Below are 8,301 nucleotides of genomic sequence, written 5' to 3' on the forward strand. Positions count from 1 at the left end.
TTTTTCTTTTTCCTCTGACATCTCAAGGAATCTCTATACTATGACATAGAGGATTCCACATTCTCTTTTTCTCTTCTCTTTCATATGAGCAGGAGCAGAGACAAAGGCATTCTTGTTGAAGCTGACCCTGAACCTGAAAGGACCTTGAAGAGAAAGCTAAGAGAAACTAAGGCTCAACTCTCTGTTGAGAACCTAACCGAATTCTTCAAAGAAGAAGAGGACATGGCAGCCGAAAACAACAACAATGCCAACAATGCAAGGAAGGTGCTGGGTGACTTCACTGCACCTACTCCTGATTTCTATGGGAGAAGCATCTCTATCCCTGCCATTGGAGCAAACAACTTTGAGCTTAAGCCTCAATTAGTTTCTCTAATGCAACAGAATTGCAAGTTCCATGGACTTCCAATGGAAGATCCTCATCAGTTCTTAGCTGAATTCTTGCAAATCTGTGACACAGTCAAGACTAATGGGGTTGACCCTGAGGTCTACAGACTGATGTTATTCCCTTTTGCTGTAAGAGACAGAGCTAGAATATGGTTGGATTCTCAACCTAAAGAAAGCCTGGACTCTTGGGAAAAGCTAGTCAATGCCTTCTTGGCAAAGTTCTTTCCACCTCAAAGATGGAGTAAGCTTAGAGTGGAAGTCCAAACCTTCAGACAGAAGGATGGAGAATCCCTCTATGAAGCTTGGGAAAGATACAAACAATTAATCAGAAGATGTCCCTCAGACATGCTTTCTGAATGGAGCATCATAGGTATTTTCTATGATGGTCTCTCTGAACTATCCAAGATGTCCTTGGATAGCTCTGCTGGAGGATCTCTTCATCTGAAGAAGACGCCTACAGAGGCTCAGGAACTAATTGAAATGGTTGCAAATAACCAATTCATGTACACTTCTGAAAGGAATCCTGTGAACAATGGGACTAGTCAGAAGAAAGGAGTTCTTGAGATTGATACTCTGAATGCCATATTGGCTCAGAACAAGATATTGACTCAACAAGTCAATTTGATTTCTCAAAGTCTGTCTGGAATGCAAAATGCACCTGGCAGTACTAAGGAAGCTTCATCTGAGGAAGAAGCTTATGATCCTGAGAACCCTTCAATGGAAGAGGTGAATTACCTAGGAGAACCCTATGGAAACACCTATAATTCTTCATGGAGAAATCACCCAAATTTCTCATGGAAGAATCAAGAGAGACCTCAACAAGGTTTCAATAATAATAATGGTGGAAGAAACAGGTTTAGCAATGGTAAGCCTTTTCCATCATCTTCTCAGCAACAGACAGAGAGTTCTAAGCAGAGTACTTCTGACTTAGCAACAATGGTCTCTTATCTAATAAAGACCACTCAAAGTTTCATGACTGAAACAAGGTCCTCCATTAGGAATTTGGAAGGACAAGTGGGTCAGCTGAGTAAGAAAGTTACTGAACTTCCTCCTAGTACTCTCCCAAGTAATACAGAAGAAAATCCAAAAGGAGAGTGCAAGGCTATCAACATGGCCGAATTCTGGAAGGAAGAAGAGGCAGAGGACGCCACTGAGGAAGACCTCACTGGACGTTCACTGGCCTCTGATGAGTCCCCCAATGAGGAACCATGGGAATCTGAGGCTCAAGATGAGACCATAGAGATTCCATTGGACTTACTTCTGCCATTCATGAGCTCTGATGAGTATTCTTCCTCTGAAGAGGATGAGTATATCACTGAAGAGTAAGTTACTAAATACCTTGGAGCAATCATGAAGCTAAATGACAAGTTATTTGGAAATGAGACTTGGGAGGATGAACCCCCTTTGCTCACCAAAGAACTGGATGACTTGTCTAGGCAGAAACTGCCTCAAAAGAGGCAGGATCCTGGGAAGTTTTCTATACCTTGTACCATAGGCACCATGACCTTCAAGAAGGCCTTGTGTGACTTAGGGTCAAGTATAAACCTCATGCCCCTCTCTGTAATGGAGAAATTAGGGATCTTTGAGGTACAAGCTGCAAAAATCTCACTAGAGATGGCAGACAACTCAAGAAAACAAGCCTATGGACTTGTAGAGGATGTACTGGTAAAAGTTGAAGACCATTACATCCCTACTGATTTTATAGTCCTAGAGACTGGGAAGTGCATGGATGAATCCATCATCCTTGGCAGACCCTTCCTAGCCACAGCAAAGGCTGTGATTGATGTTGATAGAGGTGAACTGATCATTCAAGTGAATGAAGAATCCTTGGTGTTTAAGGCTCAAGGATATCCCTCTGTCATCATGGAGAAGAAGCATGAAGAGCTTCTCTCAAAACAGAGCCAAGCAGAGCCCCCACAGTCAAACTCTAAGTTTGGTGTTGGGAGGTTCCAACACGGTTCTGAGTATTTCTGAGGCTCCATGAGAGTCCTCTGTCAAGCTAATGACATTAAAGAAGCGCTTGTTGGGAGGCAACCCAATGTTTTATAGTTAACTATTCTCTCTTGTTATTTTATCTCTTTTGTAGGTTGATGATCATAAGAAGTCATAAAAACAATGAAAAAAGCAAAAACAGAATGAAAAACAGGAAGAAAAACAGCACACCCTGGAGGAAGAAGCTGCTGGCGTTTAAACGCCAGTAAGCCTAGCAGTTGGGCGTTTAACGCCCAGTCTGGCACCATTCTGGGCGTTTAACGCCAGAAAGGGGCACCAGACTGGCGTTAAATGCCAGAAAAGGGCAAGAACCTGGCGTTAAACGCCAGGAATGGGCACCAGCCCAGCGTTTAACGCCAGAAATGGCTCAAAACGTGAATTTTGATGCCATTTGGTGCAGGGATGACTTTTCCTTGACACCACAGGATCTGTGGACCCCACAGGACCCCCACCCACCCCACCATCACTCTCTCTCTTCTTCCCCCATTCACCAATCACCTCAACACCTCTTCCCCAAAAACCCTTCACCTATCAACTCCCATCTTTCTCTTCACCACTCACATCCATCCTTCATAAATCCCCACCAACCTCACCCTTCAAATTCAAACCACTTTCCCTCCCAAAACCCACCCATAATGGCCGAACCATTAACCCCCTCTCTCCTATATATACCCTTCTTCAACCCTTCATTTTCACACAACCTAAACACCACTTCTCCCCCTCTTTGGCCGAACACACCACCATCTCCCTCTTCTTCATTTCTTCTTCTTCTACTCTCTTCTTTCTTCTTTTGCTCGAGGACGAGCAAACATTTTAAGTTTGGTGTGGTAAAAGCGTTGCTTTTTCATTTTTCCATAACCATTATGGCATCCAAGGCCGGAGAAACCTCTAGAAAGAGGAAAGGGAAGGCAAAAGCTTCCACCTCCGAGTCCTGGGAGATGGATAGATTCCTCTCAAGGGTGCATCAAGTCCACTTCTATGAAGTTGTGGCCTTGAAGAAGGTGATCCCCGAGGTCCCCTTTTCACTCAAAAAGGGTGAATATCCGGAGATCCGCCATGAGATCCGAAGAAGAGGTTGGGAAGTACTTACCAACCCCATTCAACAAGTCGGAATCTTGATGGTTCAAGAGTTCTATGCCAATGCATGGATCACCAAGAACCATGATCAAAGTATGAACCCGGATCCAAAGAATTCTCTTACTATGGTTCGGGGGAAATACTTGGATTTTAGTCGGGAAAGTGTGAGGGTGGCGTTCAACTTGCCTATGATGCAAGGAGATGAGCATCCTTATATAAGAAGGGTCAACTTTGATCAAAGGTTGGACCAAGTCCTCACAGTTATATGTGAAGAGGGCGCACAATGGAAGAGAGATTCAAGAGGAAAGCCGGTTCAATTGAGAAGGCATGACCTCAAGCCCGTGGCTAGAGGATGGTTAGAGTTCATACAACGCTCAATCATTCCCACTAGCAACCGGTCCGAAGTTACCATAGACCGGGCTATCATGATCCATAGCATCATGATTGGAGAAGAAGTGGAAGTTCATGAGGTTATAGCCCAAGAACTCTATAAAGTGGCGGACAAGTCTTCCACCTTGGCAAGGCTAGCCTTCCCTCATCTCATTTGTCACCTCTGTTATTCAGTTGGAATTGACATAGAAGGAGATACCCCCATTGATGAGGACAAGCCCATCACCAAGAAAAGGATGGAGCACACAAGAGACCCCTCTCATCAAGAGATCCCTGAGATGCCTCAAGGGATGCACTTTCCCCCACAAGACTATTGGGAGCAAGTAAACACCTCCCTAGGAGAATTGAGTTCCAACATGGGACAACTAAGGGTGGAGCATCAAGAACACTCCATTCTCCTCCATGAAATTAGAGAAGATCAAAGAATCATGAGGGAGGAGCAACAAAGACAAGGAAGAGACATTGAGGAGCTCAAGCACTCCATAGGACCTTCAAGAGGAAGGAAGAGCCGCCATCACTAAGGTGGACCCGTTCCTTGATTTCCTTGTTCTTTATTCTTCTGTTTTTCGAATTTTTGTGCTTTATGTTTGTCCATGTTTGTGTCTTGTGATCATTAGTGTCTTAGTGTCTATGCCTTAAAGTTATGAATGTCCTATGAATCCATCACCTTTCTTGAATAAAAACGTGCTTAATTGAAAAGGAAAGAATTGCATGAATTCTGAATTTTATAATAGTTTAATTAATTTGATGTGGTGGCAATACTCTTGTTCTCTGAATGTATGCTTGAACAGTGCATATGTCTTTTGAATTTGTGGTTCATGAATGTTGGCTCTTGAAAGAATGATGAAAAAGAGACATGTTACTGAGGATCTGAAAAATCATAAAAATGATTCTTGAAGCAAGAAAAAGCAAAAAAAAAAAAATTCGGAAAAAAAAAAGAGAAAAAGAAAACGAAAAAAAAAGAAAGAAAAAGAAAGAAATAAAGTTGTGATCCAAGGCAAAAAGAGTGTGCTTAAGAACCTTGGACACCTCTAATTGGGGACTTTAGCAAAGCTAAGTCACAATCTGAAAAGGTTCACCCAATTATGTGTCTGTGGCATGTATGTATCCGGTGGTAATACTGGAAGACAGAGTGCTTTGGGCCACGGCCAAGACTCAATAAGTAGCTGTGTTCAAGAATCATCATACTTAACTAGGAGAATCATTAACACTATCTGGATTCTAAGTTCCTAAAGAAGCCAATCATTCTGAATTCCAAAGGATAGAGTGAGATGCCAAAACTATTCAGAGGCAAAAAGCTAAAAGCCCCGCTCATCTAATTAATACTGATCTTCATAGATGTTTTTGGAGTTCATTGCATATTCTCTTCTTTTTTATCTTATTTGATCTTCAGTTGCTTGGGGACAAGCAACAATTTAAGTTTGGTGTTGTGATGAGCGGATAATTTGTATGCTTTTTGGCATTGTTTTGAGTATGTTTTTAGTAGTTTTAGTTGAGTTTTTAGTATATTTTTATTAGTTTTTAATTAAAATTCACTTTTCTGGACTTTACTATGAGTTTGTGTGTTTTTCTGTGATTTCAGGTATTTTCTGGCTGAAATTGAGGGATCTGAGCAAAAATCTGATCCAGAGACTCAAAAGGACTGCAGATGCTGTTGGATTCTGACCTCCCTGCACTCAAAGTGGATTTTTTGGAGCTACAGAAGCCCAATTGGCGCGCTCTCAACGGCGTTGGAAAGTACACATCCTGGGCTTTCCAGCAATATATAATAGTCCATACTTTGCCCAAGATTTGATGGCCCAAACCGGCGTTCAAAGTCACCTCAAGAAATTCCAGCGTTAAACGCCGGAACTGGCACCTAATTGGGAGTTAAACGCCCAAACTGGCACTAAAGCTGGCGTTTAACTCCAAGGAGAGTCTCTACACGAAAATGCTTCATTGCTCAGCCCAAGCACACACCAAGTGGGCCCGGAAGTGGATTTTTATGTCATTTACTCATCTTTGTACACCTTAGGCTACTAGTTTTCTATAAGTAGGACCTTTTACTATTGTATTTTCATCTTTTGATTGAGCTTTTGATCATGTTTTATGATTGAACTCACTTTGGGAGGCTGGCCATTCGGCCATGCCTAAACCTTATGCTTATGTATTTTCAACGGTGGAGTTTCTACACACCATAGATTAAGGTGTGGAGCTCTGCTGTACCTCGAGTATTAATGCAATTACTATTGTTCTTCTATTCAATTCCACTTGTTCTTTGTCCAAGATATCACTTGTTCTTCAACTTGATGAAGGTGATGATTGACGCCCATCACCATTCTCACCCATGAACAAGGTGACTGACAACCATTCTTGTTCTACAAGCATCTGAGGCTTAGTGAATATCTCTTGGATTCCTGATAACACGATGCATGGTTGATCGCCTGACAACCGAGTGCTCGCCTGACAAACGAGCCAGCCATTCCGTGAGATCAGAGTCTTCGTGGTATAGGCAAGAACTGATGGCGGCATTCAAGAGAATCCGGAAGGTCTAACCTTGTCTGTGGTATTCTGAGTAGGATTCAATGATTGAATGACTGTGACGTGCTTCAAACTCCTAGCAGGCTAGGGCGTTAGTGACAGACGCAAAAGAATCAATGGATTCTATTCCGGCCTGAACGAGAACCGACAGATGATTAGCCTATGCTGTGACAGAGCATCAGGGACGTATTTTCACTGAGAGGATGGGAGGTAGCTGCTGACAACAGTGAAACCCTACACGAGCTTGCCATGGAAAGGAGTAAGAAGGATTGGATGAAGGCAGTAGGAAAGCAGAGAGACGGAAGGGAAGGCATCTTCATACGCTTGTCTGAAGCTCTTACACCAATGATATACATAAGTATCTCTATCTTTATCTTTATGCTTTATTCGTTTATCACTATACCCATTTGAGTCTGCCTGACTGAGATTTACAAGATGACCATAGCTTGCTTCATACCACCAATCTCCGTGGGATCGACCCTTACTCGCGTAAGGTTTATTACTTGGACGACCCAGTGCACTTGCTGGTTAGTTGTGCGAAGTTGTGTTTATGCCATGGTATTGAGCACCAAGTCCTTGGAGCCATTACTAGGGATTGTTTATGTTTTGAAAAGTATTGATCACAATTTCGTGCACCAGCTTCACAATCCTTTCCAACACATGTTTGATTTCCCGGTTAGAAACTTCGGCTTGGCCGTTTGTCTGAGGGTGGTAAGCCGTGGCGACTTTGTGTATGATGCCATATTTTCTTATGAGGCCGTCCATTTTTTTGTTACAAAAGTGGGATCCTTGGTCACTTATGATTGCTCTTGGGGAGCCAAAGCGACAAATGATATTGTTCCTCACAAAAGAATAAACAACATTAGCGTCATCCGTTCGGGTGGGGATTGCCTCCACCCATTTTGATACATAGTCGACTGCTAACAAGATGTAGAGAAAGCCATTGGAATTTGGAAATGGTCCCATGAAGTCGATTCCCCATACGTCAAAGATTTCACAAAAAAGCATATTTTGTTGGGGAATTTCGTCCTTCTTGGAAATATCTCCAAACCGAATGCATTAGGGACAAGATTTGCAATAGAGAGAAGCATCTTTGAGAAGAGTTGGCCACCAAAATCCGCAATCAAGGACCTTTCTTGCCGTTCTTTGGGGGCCGTAGTGGCCACCTCCTTCGGAAGCATGGCAAGCGTCCAAGATTGCTTGGAATTCGGTTTGAGGTATGCACCGTCGCACTATTTGGTCCGCTCCACACCTCCACAAATAGGGATCATCCCAAATATAGTATTTGGATTCGCTTTTCAGCTTATCCTTTTTGTGTTTGTTGAGATTGGGAGGGAAAGTGCGTGAAACCAAATAGTTTGCTATTGAGGCATACCAAGGAGCTACTTCCGAGATTGCGTGCAAAGCATCTAAAGGAAAGGAATCATTGATAGGAGTGGTGTCGCCTTTTGTGTGTTCGAGGCGACTTAAATGGTCCGCCACTAGGTTTTGGGAACCACTCCTATCTTTGATCTCCAAGTCAAATTCTTGTAACAAAAGCACCCAACGAATTAATCTCGGTTTCGATTCCTTTTTGGCCAACAAGTACTTTAGTGCCGCGTGATCCGAGTATACGACAACCTTGGAACCAAGAAGATAGGCTCGGAACTTGTCCAAAGCAAAAACAATAGCTAGGAGTTCCTTTTCGGTAGTAGTGTAGTTGGATTGGGCATCGTCTAGTGTTTTGGAAGCATAAGCTATGACATAGGGAATCTTACCCTCGCGTTGTGCTAACGCGGCTCCTATTGCGTAATTCGAAGCATGACACATGATTTCAAATGGTTGAGTCCAATTTGGTCCTCGCACAATAGGGGCTTGTGTCAATGCTACTTTAAGTTTGTCATAAGCTTCCATACATTCTTTGCTTAGCTCAAATTCCGTGTCCTTTTGTAGTAGACG

General features: G+C 42.9%; 1 non-coding gene across 1 annotated transcript; it reads right to left on the bottom strand.

The window, feature by feature from the left end:
- Nucleotides 1–627: 627 nt before the first annotated feature.
- Nucleotides 628–735, bottom strand: LOC130984269 (small nucleolar RNA R71). Its single transcript, XR_009088214.1, has one exon. It is a non-coding gene; the product is annotated as a small nucleolar RNA R71 (small nucleolar RNA).
- Nucleotides 736–8,301: the final 7,566 nt, after the last annotated feature.

This window comes from Arachis stenosperma, chromosome 5 (genome assembly GCF_014773155.1).
Source record: "Arachis stenosperma cultivar V10309 chromosome 5, arast.V10309.gnm1.PFL2, whole genome shotgun sequence".
NCBI lineage: Eukaryota > Viridiplantae > Streptophyta > Magnoliopsida > Fabales > Fabaceae > Arachis > Arachis stenosperma.